General features: G+C 30.8%; 1 protein-coding gene and 1 long non-coding RNA gene across 2 annotated transcripts in view; one reads left to right on the top strand and one right to left on the bottom strand.

The window, feature by feature from the left end:
* LOC119837622 (protein tramtrack, beta isoform) overlaps window positions 1-22,392 on the bottom strand; it is a 280,840-nt gene that overhangs the window by 33,547 nt on the left and 224,901 nt on the right. The window lies entirely within an intron of this gene.
* LOC119837641 lies at window positions 18,331-21,918 on the top strand. Its single transcript, XR_005288160.1, has 2 exons — window positions 18,331-19,485; window positions 21,473-21,918. It is a non-coding gene; the product is annotated as an uncharacterized LOC119837641 (long non-coding RNA).

Raw genomic sequence — 22,392 nt, 5'->3', positions numbered from 1 at the left:
ATGAAATATTATAATAAGTAAATAAATAAATAATCTCCTACATAGTTTTTGTTTGTTTTATTATATTAAAGACATTATATTACGACGATGACGACACGACGTTATATTAACGATATATACATATATAACTATTCAACTTACGTATGTGAATAGAATTTAATATTATTAATCGAATAAAATATTAAATTGCGTATTCAATATAAAATATTACAAAGCATGTTATCAATTTCAAGAAATATCCGACCGAAATGGCTGGTTCGACATCTAGGGGTTCAACGGAAATAAATTGATTATTTATCTCACATAGCGCCATCTTTGTTTAAACAAAATAAAAGACTAGATAAAATTAGGCATATTATAAACTAGAAAATGTATCAATATTCATTTAAGTAGCTACGAAAATTGGAGTGATTCAATGGACATGATCGAGAGAACTTTCAATTTTACACAACTGTCTATATAGAACATACAATTAGGTGCATTATGTTCCAGATGTACAGTTTATATCGAGTCGTCGAGGAAACGGTCGCTTATTACTGTATAACGGTCACACATTTGTCACAATGAGGACAAAGAACAGGTGGTATTGCTCAAAGAAAGCAATGGGGTGTAAAGCCAAGGTCACGATAGCGGGAGAGAGTGTGATGGAATATGGTTTCCATGAACATCCCCCACCAGCATTGTATAGAGCGGCTGATGGGACGATATACAAATTTTGAATTTTCTACATTTATTTAGGAAATGCCGCTGAGTCCAAACCTTTAGAGGCTAACAAGGCTCGTGCGTCAATTTACCACTCTTTTAAGGTATGAATTTGGTTTTCTTCCAAATGATAAGAAAAGTCAGCTTTTTCTTTGATCGTTGAAATATGTACAACTTAAATTTTTTTTTTAATTGTAATTGTTAAAGTTTTATCTGCAAAATCGTTAACCAGTTAACAGCCATTGTGAGGATTTATATAATATATTATATTAAAAGCAGATATTATATTATTCAAGGTGTTCTATATAGTTTATTAAATTATTTTGACTAATTATTGAGTTATATTTACCTAAGTTTAAATTTAAATAAGGCAGACTCTCGATTAAAAACCACCGGAGAAACGGTACATCGCTACATAGTGAAGCTTGGCGTCGGATCTCGGAATTGACCTTATAAGTGTTATTCCAAGGATTATTTTAGTTATAGGAGTGCTGGAGACTGGAAAGAAATAAAATTTAAATTTGAATTCTTTTACTTTTTCAATCATTTCACTATCAAACCCTATTTGAACATAAAGTGTATTTGATTTGTTGACGTATCACTGTGTGATTTTACCGTCACGGGCACGATTTTATTGGCGATTGAGATAATCATATCGATTTTGGGTCTTTGAAGACTTCATGTGTCGAATCAAATATATGCGCGCTGCTGTTTTTAATTACATTACGATAAAAATTACATAAATCTCTGCGGTTCTCTTGTAATGTCTCATATAGCGTTAACGTTTCAGAAGTAGAATACATGTCTTGTAGAGGCGGACAAGGGAATAAGCTCGCTTACAAGGGATATACATATTTTTCAATGCATAATAAACGACGGTGGTATTGTTCCAAAAAGGCCACCGGATGTAAAGCTGTTGTCCTAACGCTGGAGCATGAGATTATAGAAATTGGTAAACACGACCATCTGCCTCCGCGCTTATTTAGACATGCTGACGGCTCGCTGTATACGGTTTAATTCTTCACGACCTGGACTCGTAAACCAGGTTGTCTGGGAAACATCGGACAATTACAGGGAATATATAACAGCTATTAGATTGGAGGCAATAAATAAATAATTAACTGTAAATGGAGTTTATTTATTAATGCTGGGAAGCCTGATGTTCCCTAACAATTACGACATTGGGCATTGACCTTCAAGAAAAAAACGTATATTTCACTAAAATGCCGGCAAAGCACCTGTAACACCTCTAATGTTACAAGTGTTACTGGTGACCACTTAACATTAGGTGGCCTATCTGCTCCTTTGCTTGGTCTGTCATAAAAAAAACAAGCCATCTCTGAATTTTTATTGCTTTTTATGGTAACGATGAAATAATCTGTTTCAGGCAATATTGAGTTGATACCCAGTATACGTGGCAAGCATATCGGAGTGTTCAAAGGGTATACGTTCACGAACGCGTATAATAACACTCGATGGTATTGTTCCAAAAGGATGTCTGGATGTAAAACCAAGCTGTCGACCACACGAGAAGGGCAGGTTATTGATGTTAATGAAAGACATAATCACCCAGCGCCGAATCTCGTTCGTGCTAGTGATGGTACACTTGTAAGAATTAAATGATACGAGAATGTATTATTTTGTTGTGATTATCATTCAGTTTGTAGGTTTTTTTTATTTTTTGATCGGCTATAGCCGATTATTACTAATACAACCGAAAACACTGTTTGCTGCTGTTTGCATAAACAATGTTTTAACCCAATCTAAATAGTGAAAACTATTCGACCAGTATTATTAAATTCCCAGAAGGGATTCTTCCATTGCCCACATATGTGATGTTATAAGGAGGGAAAGACTTGTGTTAAATCTCTCGACATCTTAGCAACGAGTTGGGGACTGGCGTATCAGAAATCCTTGATCTTTATATAAGAATTCAGTAAAATTGTCATCAAGTGACAGATATGGCTACATTCTAAAAATAAAATAAATTGTTGGTAAATAATACTGAAAAGCAAGATTTTTTTATTTTGATATCCTTGTCAATTGAATTGTATCATATTATTAATTATTGTGTAAATTGTGCCATGTTATCAAGTGATTTGATTTCTTCAATAACAATTTTGCCATCTGGTTCTGTTTTTACCTATTTAAAAGTTCACTGAGTTTATCATGCCTTCTCATCTACATGTCTGAACAAAATTTCAAATACAATTTATGAATAAAAAAGCGGCAATTAATAATTATTTAAATCATAAATAGATAGGTTAATGACCGATTTGGTTTTCAGATTCTTCAGACGATGCTGATTTCCTTCGCTATTATCGAGATTACAAAAAACGTAATCCAGAAAAGTTCACCACTGAGACTCACACCGCTGAATCCTTCGATCCTGTTGGACGTGTCTGCGATTTATTAAATTTTCTTGTCCCGAAGAAGTAGCCATTGGCCTAATTACCTAAGTACTTAAATGTAATGATATAATGATGATGATAATAATGATGACTTTGGCAAATGATTTAGTTATGAAGAACAATTGTTATATACAAGGACTATGAATATATCTTCTCACATCGTAATAATAAAGAAAGCCCTTTATTCATACTAGAGTTGTAAGTTGTGTTAATTTGTGTTGTGTGTCATTGTGCATGTGTGTTTTGCTTTAATGCTTCGTAGTGATGATTCATATATAGGATTTTAATTCAAAGTTTCGTTATTATTTACAATGTAAAATAACCTTAATCGTTTTCAGACCTAGAATACATTTCATGTAGAGGTCGAAAGGGTAACATTCTCGTTTACAAGGGACATACGTTTTACACAAAAGAGCATAGCAAGAGACGGTGGTACTGTTCCAAGAAGGCCTACGGCTGCAAAGCTATTGTCTTAATGTTAGGAAGCGAAGCAGAAGGGGTAGGCGTACATAATCACGAACCTCCGAGAATTATAAGACGGTTCGATGGAAGTTTATGTAAGGTTTAATTGATGTGCGTTTTTTAACTCCCCGCGCAAAAAAGACAGGGTGTTGTAAGTTTAACGTTTAACGTGTCTGTCTGTGTGTGTACTTTATATGTGTGTGTGTGTGTTTTTGTTTGAAAGGTAAATTATCCGAGCGTTCTGTTTGTTGTTGTCAACGTCGTACAATCATGTACAAAATATTGTAAAACACTATTAAATTATTGGTTTACCTTGCTATTACTACCGGCGTATTTACTGTGCTGTACAATTAGCTGTAAGGTACCTTATATAAATAAAAATAATAAGTTACAGCAGTAATAATTATCATCTCTGCATTGTTTCATATCACAGTTGAAACTTAGCATTAGAGATATAAAAGAATATAATTTTTTATAATTATATTCTTTATATATCTCATATGATTAGAAGTAAGTTTTATCTGTGAAGTAAAATGTAGTTTGAGTATTAATGTAATTAATCATAAGTCACGAATTAAATGTTATTAAAAATATGCTAATTTATGTTTAAGGAAAGTTTAATTTTATGTGATTATTTAATTTTCCTTCACTATAAAATTTCCATAAACGGTGTTAATTTATCGGTAGGAACCACATACAAGGGGCGTGGTCTGATTATTGTTTACCAAAAACAAAACTATTGTCACGTAATTTTATGTATGTAAGTAATACAATAAAGAAAATACCTTAGATACTAAAGTTTTATTTATTTATTGTATATGCATGACATATTCGTATAGATGCTATTGAGAAATTTTGAAAGAATAGAAAAAATTTGATGACGAGGCAGGACACGAACCTGCGTATCTTGCTTAACCGTAGCAATGATAGATGCTATTGATATATGTCAATTTATATGATTTTTTTAAAAGTATAAGAGCAACTTTGTATGATTTGCAATATTTAAATTAATTATTTAACTCAAAAGAACAATAAATTCAGTTCAATCGAGATATTTTCTTGCTAATTAATAATCAAAACAAACTTTTTAAAGGTTGTTTACCAGGTTATGAAGAAATACAACTTGTTGGTGGAACGAGACTTATAAAGTATCAAGATTATTTGTTCTCGTTCAAGGGGTCGAAACAACAAAATGTCCTATATTTGTACTGTTCGAAGAAAAAGTCCTCAAGATGTCAAGCGCGTATCAGGCTAGATAAAGATGGAAATATTTTATTTGCTGTCCCTATTCATTGTCATGCGCCGCCTACTTTGAGAAAGTTGAAAAACGGAATGTACGTTAAAATAGATTAAAACTAGCTTAACAGCATACTCTTTCATATAAGCATGAAGCGATGAGTTGATGAAATTATAAATATAGCAGGAAAGAAGTGGGTCCAACGCTCAAACGATTAAGACAAGGGTAAGAACTGAAGGAGGTCTATACCCTAATAACTGTTAGGGAATTTTGATGGGAAATAAGAGTTTATATTGTTATTATTATTATGTTAAGGTACCTAATATATACCAAAGGGTATTTATTCAGTGTTTCATTGACTACAATATCCAAACATCCGAAACCTGCTTTGATTTTATATCCTCTGTACCAACAAAAAACAATAATCTGAAGAAAATATGTTTGCACAAGAATTTCATATTAATTCATAATATACTTTCAATAGATTTCCAGTATGAGGTAATAACACTCATAGATGGCAAGACACTTATCAAGTATGAAGACAACACATTTTCATTTTATGGACCGAAAGACAGCAGATTGTATCTCAACTGTTCCAAGAAACAGAGCAATGGCTGTAAGGCACGACTGAAACTGAATAAGGCTGGAGATATAGTAGTGGCCAATGTTGAACACAACCATGAACCGCCGATACTGAAGAAACTATCTAACGGGAGATATATTAAAATTAAATAGTGTTTAGTGTGAGATTTTGGCTTAGTTTTGTATCTTCTTAAGACTTTTTTAACGAAAAACTTCAAACCAGTTCTTAACAAATAGAATCATAATAGGTACAACCAGTTTTAAAGTAACAAGGCAAAAAATATAGTCACATGATCCTTCGTTTTTGTAATTAATTGATTAGGCCGTTTGCAAACTAATTGCATGCATCTCAAATTTTAAATGATAAATGTTATTGTTACGAAGTTCCCAAGATCCACTGAGAACGTGAAGCTACATATGATTCTTTAACTCGTACTATTAATAAGGCTCTTGTGATATTGTTCCCTAGGTTAAGTCTCAATTTGTAATTATTTCAAAACAATAAAGCATAAATAAATAAAATAAGGCTCTACAAAATGAGACAAAGAAAAACATGTTTGTAAGTATGTCAATATTTTGTTTTATTTCAATCTCTTCCAGCACTATGAAGTGAATCATTAATCTTAAGAAAATGTGGATAAGTAATTTCAATGGATTCTTATTATACACGAATTGATTGCTGTACGTACATTTACAATTTCCTCCTAAACGTATGAGGAAGAAATTAAATAATCTTGAGGCAGCACTATCATCATACATTGATTCATAATTTTTAATGGTAATAATATGTAACTAATAATAAAAATATCTGCCGATACTAGTAGGATATGACTTTGTGAGCTGTTAAAATATGGTATGAGCATTTTTTTTAATTCTTAATAAATGTTAATAAAAATGAAATATCTATTCAATATAAATTAACATATTGAATTTGAATATTTCAGCATGCTACCAGTATGAGATGATAACCTTTATAGATGGAAAGACTATCATAAAGTATCAAGACTACACATTCTCGTTTTGTGGACCGAGAGACAGCCACGGGAATAGATTATATCTCACTTGTTCCAAGAAACAGAGCAAATGTAAAGCAAGGCTGAAATTAAATAAGTCTGGAGAAATAGTAGTGGCTAATACTGAACATAATCATGTACCGCCATTATTAAAGAAATTATCGAACGGGATGTATGTTAAAATTAAATAGTTTTAGTGTAATATTTAGGCTCAGTATCTTTTCAAAGAATTAAAGACTTAACGGATTTTAAACGCGATTTATTCATTATATTATTAACCCGACATTTCGAAAACTTTCACTTTTAAGTTTGATAAAAAATGTATTATAATTTTCAAATCAAATTTTTAAGAAGTTTCTTAAGAAATATGAGCGCAAAGATGGATCCGGTCTAGTTTTCGTTCGTTAAATAAGGCTGTGTAAAATGAAACACAGAAATACTTTAAGATAATATACGTTTTTTATTTCAATCCCTTTAACCATTATCAAGCTTAGCATAAATCCCAAGAAAGTGTCCGGAATAAGAAATTTCCATTTTTAAAATACGTTTCAGCAGCGGCTGGCAGGCAGCAGCTGTACGAGACAATAACATTTTTAGATGGAAAAACCGTCATCAAGTATCAAGACTACACATTCTCGTTTTCCGGACCGAGAGACAGCTACGGGAATAGATTATATCTCACTTGTTCCAAGAAACAGAGCAATGAATGTAAAGCACGACTGAAACTAAATAAAGCTGGAGATATTGTAGTGGCTAAGGTTGAACACAATCATGCCCCGCCATTGTTGAGAAAACTGTCCAATGGGAGATATATCAAAATTTAATAATCGTCATTAGTGTGTGACTTCGCTTTATAATGGTTTTTAGTACAAGTTCAATGCGGCAAATCGGTTTCGTTTTAGGTATGTTTTTATTCGACAATAAAAAATGTGTCGACGTGTGTATAGATGAATTTATTAAAGGCTAAAGTTTTCTTTTATATTTCATTATTGTATGCACTCCCATGTTAACTTTGATATCCAGGAGTATAGTGTGGTATATTTTTTCTGAAATTTATTAAATTAATTTAACCTCAATATTTTAGATTAAAGTATATAATATTTAATATATATACTTAAATATATAAAGTCTTTAATTTCTAAGTGCCAATAAATTAATAATAAATGAAACATCATGAACAATCTTATTTAATTTACCGTTTATCAAACCCATGAGTTTTATTATGAGTAAATATAGATATAGTATGATATAACAATTGCAAATACCTATGGGCGTTGTTGTGATGTGATATTTATTTATAGCCTATTTACAGGATGGGAATATGAAAAAATAACTTTTGTAGATGGCAAGACACTTGTCAAGTATCAAGACTATGTATTCTCATATAACGGACCAAAAGATAAGGATGGTAAAAAGCTATATCTTTGCTGTTCCAAAAAATGGAGTACCAACTGTAAGGCTCGGTTGAAATTGAACAAGAATGAAGAAATTGCTTTAGCTATTACCGATCATAATCATCCACCGCCTAAAATACAAAAAGTACGATGTGGGAAGTACATACGGCTTTAAATGTTTAAGAATTGAATAATCGCTACTATTAACATCCTCTTCTTTAATAATGTGTGAATAAAAACTTTGACGTTAACCTAGAGTTAGTATAGACAAGCTATTGTAATGTGCTGTTTATTTGAAGGGAGGAGTTTGTTTCTAGTTTGAATTTTCTTTTAAATAAAGCTTATTTTACAATTTACGTTGGTTTTGTTTCCTGACCCTTCCTTACTGCAAGTGTAACCAACACTTTAATCAAAATTTTAATGATGTTTGCATTTTGTTACAGTTCCCTACAAAATTCTGCCAATAGATCCGAAGCGATCTATTGTTATATTAGATAATTATTCCTTCGCCTACACTGGCCATGGGAAGCGTTATCTAAAATGCTCTACGAAGATGAGAACGGGCTGTCAAGCACGCTTCAGTCTTAACAAGGATGGTAGCATTAATCTAGTGGAAAAAACTCATAATCATCCTCCAAGACATTACTTCAAAGGGACTGATGGTTTTTATCATGCTATTTAGTTGCAATAAAAGCACACGAGTAGGTACTGATTTCACGTGCTCTCGAAAATCAGATACTAATTGTAAGGATAATTAAAGATCAAAGATCTAAGTCGGATCGATGTTGATTTGAATCTATAGCAGCTGAGAACCTACAGGCGATGACGGATTATTCGGACTATACCCGTCGGAAGAAAATGGGTGTGTGTATGTATGGGTATATGTTGTGATTATAAAATGATAATTTATTCAGAATGAAAAATAGATTTTTAAACAAATCAGCCGTCAGACACTGTCACGTCAATAAAGTTGGGTGCGGCGCAAACGGCGATGCAGCGTAGTTCTGAGCCATACCAATGTCTCTTGTGCAATGCCTGCAATTAACCCAGCTAAATATAAATGTATTATTTGGCTGTTTTACGTTCTAAATAGTTTTAAGTGAGTATTGAAACTATTCATATTTTATGTTATATTAATTTTGTTAGGAAGAAATGTAACAATGGTAGGTATATGATAAATTATAATAGAGCAATAGTCCACGACGGCCAGATCTTCGTTATATTATAAAAGCTGAAAATCTTAAATTTTAATTGTTCTCTCTTCGTCTTTGTCATTTATCTTTTCTTTTTTCTTATCTTCTTCTCTTTCTTCATAAATTAGAAATGTATAGTTATGGTTTAGGATAAATCTATCTGTACAATAAAACAATCTGTCATTCAAGCCCGCCTTTCATTGACTTATTACTCAATGAATGCTAGTATAAATAAAGGAATCAATAGTACTTATCTTCTTAAACAGCAGTTGCTTAAAAATGCACAAGAAAAATAAAAGCAAAAGTAAGTATTCATTGAACCTCTTGTAGAAAAGATTTGACAATATTTATTATTAGTTAAAAAAGCCAATAACGGTTTGTTAGTTTAAAAATTTGTGACACTCATATGGAATTATTTTTCAGCTCCATTCCGTTTCGTAAATAGCAGTCGTGGCGGCGTTATCTTAGAGATCGACGGTTTTACATTTTCGAAAAACAACAGATCCAACACCCTTTGGTATTGCTCAAGAAAAATGTCAAAAGGCTGCTTAGCCAAAGTGATGACTAATCAAACGAGAACCGAAATAGTGTATTATCGCTCAGAGCATAATCATCCTCCTAAAATGTCATTTCACTAAACTCAAAGTCAAAATGTATAGAACATTTACAAGTAACAACAACTACAGTTTGCCAAATGATTGTGTAATTAGATAATTTTTAATGAGCTTAGGTATATGTAAGTACTAAAATCTTTGATTAACATAATACATGTCCGGTTTTTCTTGGAACTAAATCGACTTTATTTCTTCGTACAGTTGGTTAGTTATATATAGTTATGGAGGTAAGGAGAACTGTGTCTGCTGTAAAACTATCCGTTAAAAAATATTTTTAATAAGGATCAATATATATGGGTTTCGCACAAATTGGCGAAATTATAACACAGGTGCTGAAAGTTATTAGAATAAAATAGAGAAATAAGAAAAGGATGAAAGAACTTCCGTCTCGTTATTCAAGAATTTTCGACGAAATTAGTTTGGTCTACGTAAACATGTGAGGTCTTGTATATTACACTCTCACTAACTACTCTAATCATTAAACATATTAAATTTCCTACAATACATCATCATAATACATCAGCTGCTTAATTCATATCATGCCTTTTACATTATATTAGAAGGAACTATATGAGACTTTTGTCCTCACCTCACCCTCCATAGTTATATTGCTACAAATATTATATGACGGTTCTTGAACATGTCATCATTGATCAGGTTTCTTGAAAATGTGAACGAATTTAAAACGGTTCAATGCCATCAAAACATCTTTTCAAAATAAATAAAATATGAAACTTACATACATGAATTTCTTACAAAATAATAAATTGTTTTATTTTGCAATCATGAGACTATTATCATATTGTAATATTTAATGGTAAATTATTTGATTTTTTTTTTCTTCTATTGATTTTTTTGACTATAAGATCACCACCTTGTTTTTTGCTTCAGGTTTGAAATTTACCTATGTCAAGTCGCACAGTAATTCAATATTGGCGCTTTGTGAAGGACACTCATTCACGAGATCTAACAAAAACTCCTACTCCTGGCTGTGCTCGAAGCGAACCGGCCGGAATTGCAGAGCCAAGATCAAGATCCGGGATGACGTCATCACAGACTACTTGCTGGAACATAATCATCCACCACCAAAATACACGATAACTAAAGACGGTGTCTATTTTAAACTGAATTAGGTCTTAAGGTGCTAAGTTAGAAGTAGTATTAAATTTTTTTCAGTATTTTTAATTGTATATTTACTTTTTAAGGATAAAAGGAAAGGTTCAGCTTGAAAGTATTTTTGTAAGAAAGAAGAAAAATTTTCAATAAAATGGTCGTTTTTTTTGTCTATATCGTTTCTTTAATAACATGACTGTGATAATGATCTATGATATCAAAATGATAAAATGTCAGTATTATAATACATACGTATACGTTAAATAGACATTACATTCAAGAAAACATTTTTGTATATTTTATGGTCACAATCTAGAGGCCAAATCTCAACATGATTGTTATATAAGTAAGCTTTCATTTTTTTATTTATTACGATAACCAGGGTTTGATTGAGCTATTTTTGGATTTATTTCGGTTTATTGGTATTGATTAATTTCTGGTCCCCATTTCATTAACTATGAATTTTTTTTCAGGGTTGCCATTTCAATATATAAATGTGAAAAATAGGAAGACACCAGTGTTGCTTCTTCTAAAATACACGTTCAGCCAAACGACCACAGATACTAGGTATTGGAACTGTGCTAAAAAGGCATCTAGGAAGTGTAAAGCTAAGTTACGTTTTGATGCACATGGGAAATTGGTGTTTTCGTTTTTAAAGCATAACCATGCACCTCCACGATTCTATAGAGACACTAGTGGTCGGTATATCAAACTAGAAGATTAGTGACGATTTGATCCCGATGTTTTAAAGGTTGGGTATATAGTTTTACTATAAAATGCAATAAAAAATATATAAATGGATATGAATCTTACAAAATGTGTCTGCGATATCTCCCGTTTCACGATGGCCTAGAACCGAGGTTCACACCACAGTTTTGTAAATAGTTGAAGTTTCAAAATTCTAACACTGTTCATGGGTGTAATTATTGTTTTAGTGAGTCCGTTAGAGTTTAAACAGACTCTGCCGAATGTACGTGGCCGTAGTGTGTGTGTATGAGTGGCGACAATCACTTTGGTCATTGATTCAAATACTGGCGTAATCATGCAGGTCTTCGGTCGCGTATCTTCGGCATGGTGTGTTTAGACACTTATAGTATTTAAAACTACATAAATGTAAATATCTGTGTAACACGAGTCTTAAAAAAGTATTTTTTGTCAAAATACGATAAAGATCTATTTCAACACTTTTTTTTTTATCTTTTGAATGTCTTTACAAAGCATAATGTCAATGTAATGTTTTTTTTTCTACTAATAATGTTATCTAATAATGTTATGTTATCTTTCAAATTGTACATTTTTGTCTCTTTGAAGTTACGAAAAGATTGAGAAGTGGATTAATATATTTTCTAACTATTTTAGTAATGTAAATAATATTTTTGGAATGTCAACATATGAATACATATTTTACCAGATTATTGTTATTTCAACACTGAATAATACAGAATTCAATGTTACCGTAATTTAAGTATTTTAAAAAATATGATAAATATCGTAGTTTTCTATTTCATAATGTCATCACGACACCCAATCACCTATCGATATTAGTTTACTTATATTTTAACGAATACCTATTTGGTAAGTGATAATTTCTGTAACAATGAACACAATGAACATTAGTAATAAAATTTTAATTTTTTATATTTTGTTTGTTTCACATTCATTTACTTATTTGAAATAAAAGCACTATCCTTATTCCGTACATCTTTAATTCCTAAAATTAATTCCCATTTGAATTTGGTCTAATTCTGAGAATTTCGAGCCGGTTTAGTCTTAATAATTATTCGTGTAATCGTTATCGGTTTCACCAATGGTCGGAAATATTTTTGCGACTAATTTACAGGTGCAGACATAATTCATTAATACAATATAGAATATATAGTGTAATGTAAATTACATGCTTAGTGCGATAATTATCACTGCAAAATACTGGTACGAGAATAATTCATTTACTTAATAATTACGAGCCGGAACAGAATCAGAATTTTAACATGAACGCTGGGCCGTAATTTAAGTATATACATAACGATTGTTTATTTGTTATTGTAGATTTGTATACTAATCCCCAGCACTCGGATTTCAGGGCTTAAATATGAATATATTGAAGTTGAAAATGGGAGAAAGCCGTTGCTACTTCTTAACAACTATACATTCAGTCAGACGACCAGCGATAGAAGGTACTGGAACTGTGTTAAAAAGGCCTCCATGAAGTGTGCAGCGAGGTTGCGTTTTAATAGCCAGGGAAAGTTGGTTTTTCACTTCTTGAATCATAATCACGAGCCGGGGCGATACTTCAAGAAAGCGGATGGGCGCTATATTAAGATATCGTAAATAGGTACTTTGTATTTTCGAAACAAGAAACGGTCATGACAGACTTTAATAGGTGTTACTTGGAGAGCATCCGTTTCGTGGGTATTTTATGTAAATTACCAAGTATATTCTTAACTTTTAAGTATTTTTTAGTATGAGTAATTAAAGTAGATTAGTAATAAGAAAATAGCAAAAATGAAACATGCATGAGCATCATTGATAGAATTATTTTGGATTATATAGTTATTAGTTACACAATCTTAGTTCCCAAAATTAGAATGAAAGTAGTGGTGCCAATACACTTTAGTAGTACTTAAGTATATTATTCGTGTCTGTGTTTTCTGACGTTAACGTCAGATATTAATCTGTAATTTTTTAAATTGGACGCATAAAAAATTTTTGCCCCGTCCCTTTGATAAATGTTTATTTAGACATCGATCATATTAAATGTGTGTATTAAAACGATTCTTGTCATTTAAAAATTATATATGATATATACCTATTGATTGATAATATATACTTCGGTATATTTTTTTGATTATTTGATCATAGACTATGAATGATTATTGAAATATAACAATAATACATATACGCCAAGGCCTTTTAATGGTGTATATTTTCAGACCTTCGCTTCGAATACATAACAACGTTTCGAGGAAGCCGCCTAGTTCAGGTACAGGGCTATACATTCTCGAAAAACGACCACGGCTACTATTGGAGATGCTCGAGGAAAGCCCACTCGTGTAAGGCAAAAATTAGGATCAAAAATGACGTCATCACCGACCTCAATTTAGAGCACAATCACGCCCCACCCAACCCGGGAAGCATAAAGTGGAATTCATTTTATGACAGCCCTATGTGATTTCGAAAGAAAAGTTAAATGGGTTTAATATGGGAGTGAAATAAATGTCTAGAATGAATGGATCCGATCGGTCGATCAGATGTAAAATGAAGAGTAATTTTTAATGTAAAAACGCTATATCTAAGGTATAAATGAGTATTATAAGTATTTAAGAGTTTTATGAAACTTTATTTTGTCTTTACTAATTTGATTAATTAGGAATGCTGCCTGTAAATATTTATTTTGTATCTTATTGTTTATTACTATAAATGAAAAAATATGTATATTCCATACTTAATATAAATCTGAGAAAAAAATTTAAGTCATTATGTAATTAATAATAATTTATTTTAATTAAATAAATTAGTGCTATAGGAACATAACGTAAAAGAAGTGAGTATTTTTATTTATGTACCTACTAATGTTAATTTTTATTATTGTATCTCTTAACTTGTGTGCCAAAGCATATTTGTGTAGGCTCGACGATGTTAAAACGTAAAATCGTATTAAAAAAATAAAGAAACTTTCCATCATGTCTTGCCTTATAACTAAGAAATTTTATTAGACAAATCTTGTTTGGTACTTTCTCGTTAACTTCTATTGTAGTATGAGAAATATTGAAGGTATAGAAAAAAATTGATCACGAGACGCGATTCGAACCCGCGTTTTTTGCCAAACCGTTGCAAAATACGTAGTTATAAAGCATTACAATGCTATAAATCTAAAAATTCAATTCTATTAACCAACACCAGCGGTGTGCTTAGCCGCTATATCATCGACATCACGTCGTCTGTCGCTCCCTGCTTGTCTACGAAAACGCGTGTGTCTAGCGAGCGACGATGGAAAATTATCAGATTTGTTGTTATTTATTTATAAGTTTTTCTCATTAGTGTTCCTTTAACGATACACAGTACGCAGTACATAGTTTGTCGATAAACTTTCAATTAATGGAGTGACAATATTTTTAAACACACTAATTAATAATATATATATAAAAATATCGTATATAATAATAAAGGTTTGAATTATATTTGTCGAAAACGTGCCTATGGCCGTTATGCAGTTCCGGCCAAAACGACGCCTGCTTGTAATGAACAAATTGTAATTCCCATAACGAGGTCATCACAACCATCGATTTCAAGAGATCAGAACTTTGCAACGCCATTTCAACTGTCACCAATACCAGAAGTAGAATCTAAGAAAGGTACTAATCAAGGCAGAAAGGCTACTAAGTCGACATTGATTACTTCATCGTAGTAAAAAATGATTGCAAGAATTAGAAATTATATATTTTTCAACGGATTTTAAACGGGATTTATTCATTATAATATTAACCAGACGTTTCGAACAGTTTACTTTAATAATTTTTACTCGCGTAAAATCAAACACAAGAAAATACTAAATTGCAAGATTCTTAAAAAAAAGGTCAAACGAAAAAGGACCTAATCAAAATTCTTTATTTTTATTCTCCTTTTTATTTCAAAGTGGGTGCCTCCTTTTCGATCCCATTTAAGTTTGGTCTAGTTCTGACAATTTTAAGGCGGTTTTTTTATAATTATTGAGTATAATATATGCTGAAGTTTCCTTGCAGATTCTACATTCTAAGTCTGGCTTCTATGCCAGAATGTATTAACCAGCATGTAAAAGAAATTAATGTGTTAACACAATTTCGCCATTTTGTGTGGTTGGTTCAGTTTTTGTAGTAACCAAATAAAAAAAATGTTATGAGTAGTCTGTATTGTAAGAAATTGCTGTGAAGAATATTATAGTACCCAACCTGCCTAGGGATGAAAAACTCTTGTTATATTTTTAAAAATTAAAGAACGCTTTTCAAATTAATATCACTGAGAATCCTTTGTAGATTTGAAATTTGAATACATATACACGAACAAGAACGCTCGACTGATCATCTTCGGAGGATACACGTTTTCCAAGGTCGCAGGTTCCTACTTCTGGAGGTGTTCCAAGTTTCCGAGATGTAGAGCGAAGTTGACGAGATCAAGGATGACATAATTACCAAGATGGAAGTTGATCATGATCACGTTCCTCCGAAATACGTTAAAACACAAAGTGGCTACTATGTCAAACTAGCCTCATAGGATAGACACGTTGTGACCGTAGTGGGAAAGTATTAGGTTAGTACATTTAAGAAATATCAAATAATCTTCTTAGCTTAACGATTGAAAATTATGTTTTATGAAGTGAATGAACATATGCAAATAGGGTTGCCTTAAAGTAGGGTAAAGGCAGTACTTAATTAAAAATAAGTAAAGATTTCTTACACTAATTTTGTGATATTTTTTTCTGTTCTTTGATTTTTTTCTTATCTGTTATATTTAATCGAACGTAAATCAAGGATGTTAACTTAAAATACTGGAAAAGTTTAAACATAACACTAGCTCGCCCCGCGGTTTTACCCGCGTGAGTCTGTATCCCGTAGAAATATTGGAATAAAAAGTTGCCAGTTGTCCAGTTATCTACGTACCAAATTTCATTGCAATCGGTTCAGCACCATCAACGTGGTGTTTGCGTGGAAGAGTCACAAACATCCATACAAAAATTCATACATACAGCCATCCATCCATACTTACAAACTTTCGCGTTTATAATATTAGTAGGATGTATAGTCAGTATATTTGAGTATTTGACATTATTAAAAACGTATATGGCATAGTTTATCTTTAATTTATAATTTTGTGATAACTGGATGAAAACAAATGTTCATTATAAACAAATATACAATATATCATACCTACAACGCTTGAACCGTAATGTTGGTTTAATAATATTTGGAACACCGTTGTTAAACGTATTGTTTTTTGTAATATAACACTTATTGTTTTGTGATTTTTGTTGTTTTATTTCATTTTATGTATTTTCATAAAAATTCAATTTACTATATTTTTTATGTTTTTTTTTATTGAATAAATAGATCAGTTGATCGAATTATTACAGTGCATGCTTTGCTGTAAACTATCAAATTCAATACTTAATTAATATTAGCATCTAAATTCTAAATTTTTACTACTATCTGCTATATCCTAAAATATATTATACCTATTTTTTACAGTTGAATTTACGTATATCGTTAATCAAGACAACAACCGCCTAATACTAATTAATAATCACACGTTTTCAAGGAGCGGTGCAAATTGGTATTGTTCGAAATATAAACGTGGTCAATGTCCAGCCAGAGTGAAAATTGAACGTGACTGTATAACGCAATATGACCTACGTCATAATCACAAACCGCCATTTTTGAAAAGAATGACAGATGGCCGGTATTATAAGTCAAATTGACATCATTCTTTTCTAGAAAAATCCCATTTTAGAATCAGGAGTCCTTTTGACAATTTCTTATCAAACACAAAAATAATAAAAACAAAACAAATGCATTTACATATAAGATGTAATGACAACCTCCTTCCTTTTCGGTGCCGTCGGTTAAAAAGCTTGCTTGAAGATTTTTAAGTTATAAACAAGTAAAACCACGTCGATGGTGCTGAATAAAGAATTTAGAACAGAAAAAAAAAATTTCTTTCTTTTCTTATCTGCAAGAGCAAAGTGCCCGAGGGATTGAAATTTCTAGTTTGTCATTAAGATCTTACGGCGTATGGAGATGGAAACACTCTTCTTATTCGTTTCAAATAGAATTGTAAGGTAGTTAAAACCATAGCTTTAAAGTAGTTTCAGGCTATTTAGTAAGCTTTTATCACTGAGAGCGACAAAAAGAAAATCGAAAATCGAAAAGAATATTTAACAGATACAGTATAGGATCTTCATGAGTCGTGTGAAATGTTCTGTCTATTATTTTAGCCAAATATCCTTTTGCAGTTAAATTCACCTATATCGTCACTCATGATGATAAATGTTTAGTTATGATAAATAACCACACCTTTTCGAGGTGTGGCGGGAAATGGAACTGTTCAAAGTATAGAAGAGGCCAGTGTCAAGCCAGAGTGAAGATAGTGGATGACATTATTACTTGGCATGATCTAAATCATAATCACGATCCGCCTTTTATGAAACTAATGGAAGATGGACGGTATTTAAAGTATTAAATGAAATGAAAGTTTGTTAACAATATATATTAATCTACTCTTTTGTTAAAAAAAGGTTTGTAGATAATAGGTAAAATAAAATGTTATAATAACTATACTTCCACAGATTCTTTATGCATATTGGATCTAAAAGTCAAAATAGTTTCTGGAAATACAAATTACATAATTATTGTTAAAAAAATATTTACACAGTGTAAGTGTGCGTGATATAAATTTGTTGCTATAATGAAATAAACTTTTTTATGTTACTGCAATATGCTTTGTTATTTACATTTGTTTTTTTATAGGAATGACGTTAAAAAAGTCTTTAATTTCTAGATTTTCACGTAAGATAAAATGACATAACATAAATAACAGTACAGGCGAATACTTATATTATAATTATTTTTATTTTAGATTTCAACTACGTACTCATCCCTTCCAAGAGAAGCAAGAAGAATATACTCGTGTTTCGAGGGTATACTTTCTCTCAAAATCGTTCCTCGGGAAACTGGTACTGCTCCAAACAGCACATGGGATGTAAAGCCAAGATTCATCTGGATTCTAATGGAATGGGCGTACGATACAACGTGGACCACATACATGACCCGCCTCTAATAGCGGATAATGGGGATTATTGCAGCGGTTAATAAATCGAAGCTGAATGTGCTATGTATGGGAATAATATGTTGTCAAAAATCGTGAAGGCTTATGCACCAAAATATCAAACCTTTTTTATTTGAAAAATAATGGGAAAAAATGTGTTACCGCGAGTTAGAACAGTAAAAAAAGTGTAGCGTTAACGGTAACTGTTGCGTTCTTTTGCGGCTTTTATTCGCATGATAAAATATTTCCTCTACATTCGATACTAATTACGATAATATATAATTTTGAATAAATCAATAATAAACTGTCACATACATTATTGTTAACTCCAATTTCGTTGATTAAGCTATAAAATGTTTCTATTTTGAACAAACTTGTCCTAGTGTATGTATCCGATTATTTAAAACATGTCACAAAAATGGTATGTTCTGATCTACACTGGCGACCAGAGTTCGACGTCTATATACGTACTGTGAAGTCATTCCATTTTAGCAAGTTATGTTTGGTTACTATTTAAAAATTTTGATAATATTGTCAAATAATCCCTTGAAAAAGGGTCGTATAAGTATAACGAAATGAATTATTAGCCGCAGTGTATATCGGAACGCATCCTAAGTTTTCATAATATGACAGACGACAGTTAACATTTGACAGTTGAAATTGAGGTTATGTAAATAAAACAACAAACAATATACGTGATTTAAACCGTATTTCCATATAAAATTAAGATATTGTTTACTTTTATCTAGTGTTGAAAAAATATTAATATTTTTTGTGCTTTACATGTGATTGCAAAAATGTATATCCATAAGTAACCTGTGTCATACACATATTCACGATTTGTAGTGTTCTTGGTGTTATTTAAAATTGATTTTTTAATAGCTATTAATAAATAAAAAAACTGCTTTTAGTAATATCGTAAATGTGCGTAATAAGTGTGAATTTTATGTAAAACTATAGTGTTACTTAGGTAAGTACCAAGAAGTTATATAGTTACAAGTACACTTTAAGTATTCTTCATTACACCAAATTGCCAGGCAATTGTACATTGTCGAATATTACAGATATAATAATGTTATTGATGTTCTAATGAAAGTTTTAAAATTGAGATAAATTATAGTCATTCAATTTATTACAGTTTATTCTGGCTAGAATTGTTAAATATATCTATACTGTTGTAAGCTGTATTTTTCTATCTGTTGACGTTAATTAACAAGGTCTTAATTATATATTATTTAAAGGTAGTTTGTGATAAGGGAATGACGGGGAAAATGTGTTGATACCGGAGTGAGTGTGTTGTGTGCGAGTGTGTTGTGTGCGAGTGTGTGACTATAATTAATGAATTGAAATAATCAGGGACAGAGTTGAATCAAACAAAATATATTGCGGATGACAGAGGAATCAATAAAATATGGTCTCATGAAATTTTTAAGATTGCTCAAAGCAAATACAATTTGCATCATTCTTAAAGTTATTGTATGATCTATTATTGAAAATTTTATTAAATATCTATGTAATTTACTGGGTTAACTACATATGATCAGTCTATACTAATAATATGAAACTGAAGAGTTTATTTGTTTATACACCCTAACCTCAGGAATAACTGGTTCAATTTCAAATAATCTTTCATCAGCCGATATGTACATGATCTCCAAGTGTTATAGGATATATATGTACCTCAAGCAATTTCAGGGCAGAATGCTAGTCTGAAATATAGCTGAAAGTCTCAAACATTAACAAAGTTATACTTTGCAGAACTAAAAATGTTAAGACAAATTTTGATAAAAACATGTATAGTGTGTAACCAAGGAAAGTTAAGTATAAATTATTGGAATTGGTAATAATGATTACAGGGAAATGGTACTTAGAAATGTTGAAGATAAAGTGGTGTTATATAATTGTGTTAAATTTTATTTGAATATCTATCATATTGTTATATACTCTATTTAATGGGTGTTAAATAAGTATACATTGAATTTTTTATTTTTTATTAATGTTTTGCTTGTGAGTCACCTTTCAAACAAAAACATTCATAAATTTTAATAGATTTCTCAGTTTGTTAGACTAAAATTATCTGTTTTCTTTTCTGTTTTGTCTATGATACAAATCTCTATATAATGTTTTAAAATCTATTATTACTTTAAGAGTTAGTTTAAAGTGTATTAATGTTTCATGTGTATTAAATATTAAATATAATAAAATGTCATATAAATAGATAGATGATAAATATTTCATAAACTAATGAAATGGGTTAAAATATATTCATAATTTACTTAAATGTATATATTTCTGCAATGATGATGATGTCATGCGTCTAAATATGTTTAGGAAGCACTATTTTATTGTGGAAACTGTGTCATCATCATAATTGATTGTAATGCTATAAAAAATTTTTTTGATTCTATTCATGTTTTGAATAAACATAGCAAGTGTATTAAGTAAATATTACCACTTGAAATATTTTTATTGAACTTTCAGAGGTAGCCATAGTAAGTAAAATAAAATCAAAGTTTATTTATTTTCTGTAAAATAGTTTCACAAAAATGAATTTCTTGCACAGCTTCAATCATGTTTAATATCTAAAGAGGTTAATAGTTAGTAATGTATAGTAAATGTGAAGTAAAAAGTTTTTAAAATAGTAAAATTTAATTCTGAAAGTTCTTTTGCAAATTGCTAGTAAGTATTTAATGTTTATTTTTAAAAGAAATCTCGACCTTTTGTTTGACACTTGATCTCTGTGTAAAATTGATCTCATTCAGAACTTTTATGTGTAATTAAACTTAAATATTATTCTTTATTGTACTTAAATAAATACAATACAATATATTGAATATATTAAAATTGATGTTGTAGAATTTAAAGATGTTTCTTTTAAATATCACTTTGATTAGCTTATTTTATCAATTGTTAAAAACATGTATGACAGATTAATATGTGATTGTTTATTTTTGCAGAAAAAAAATATTTACAATTCACCAAAAACTATGTGACTGAAATGAAGAAAGAATTTAACGACAAATTAGATAAATTAATGAGTCGTAAGAACAATAGCGTTTATTTCATGAATGCAAGCCGTTATCAAGAGTTTATAAGAGAAACTACGGAAGTCAAGAATAAACGTGATAAAAACTACGAGGATTATAAATTCCTTGCGAATTATGACATTTTGAATGTCAATGGGGTAAAGAGGCTCATACAGCCGAAAGGGGAGACGGATAGCATAAAGTTTTATGTTAACGCCAATGAACTGTTCGGCGTGTTACATACAATGCATATAATATACGATCATGCGGATAGAGATGTGATGGAAGCTCAAATTAAGACCAAATACTGTAACGTGTCTAAGGAAGTTATAAGGATATATTTGTTGTGCTGTAAACGATGCAATGGAGGACGCAAATGAAATTATTACTTAGAAATATTTATTATGATTTAATTTTTTCAAATTTAAGTTGATATTTACTGCTTGAAAATGACGTTGTAAGTACATATGTACACTAGATGTTATCTTATATATATTAAGTAACAGTCTTCGACCAGGGGTGCAATCATTATATATTACATTGTCTGTATATAGATATAACTATTATTAGTTCAAAGTTATTCGTATGTTCGTATTTTAGCGTTACATGTCTATTAAATACAATAGGATTTATTGTCATTATTTACTGTTCCCGTTGAGGTGAGGTTGTCTAGAAGAGAAGGTTATTATAATGTGTATCAGCTTAGTATTTATTGCACTAGTATGTAGTTATTTGATTTGAATGATGTGTATGTATTGGGTTTTCAATATTGATGTTCAATCAAGCTGTAGTTTTAATAATATAATATGGAGTTTGAAATGAAATTAAACAAATGACGATCAATTGTAGTT

This window comes from Zerene cesonia, chromosome 3 (genome assembly GCF_012273895.1).
Source record: "Zerene cesonia ecotype Mississippi chromosome 3, Zerene_cesonia_1.1, whole genome shotgun sequence".
NCBI classification, from domain to species: domain Eukaryota; kingdom Metazoa; phylum Arthropoda; class Insecta; order Lepidoptera; family Pieridae; genus Zerene; species Zerene cesonia.
This window is presented reverse-complemented; position numbering and strand designations above follow the sequence as displayed.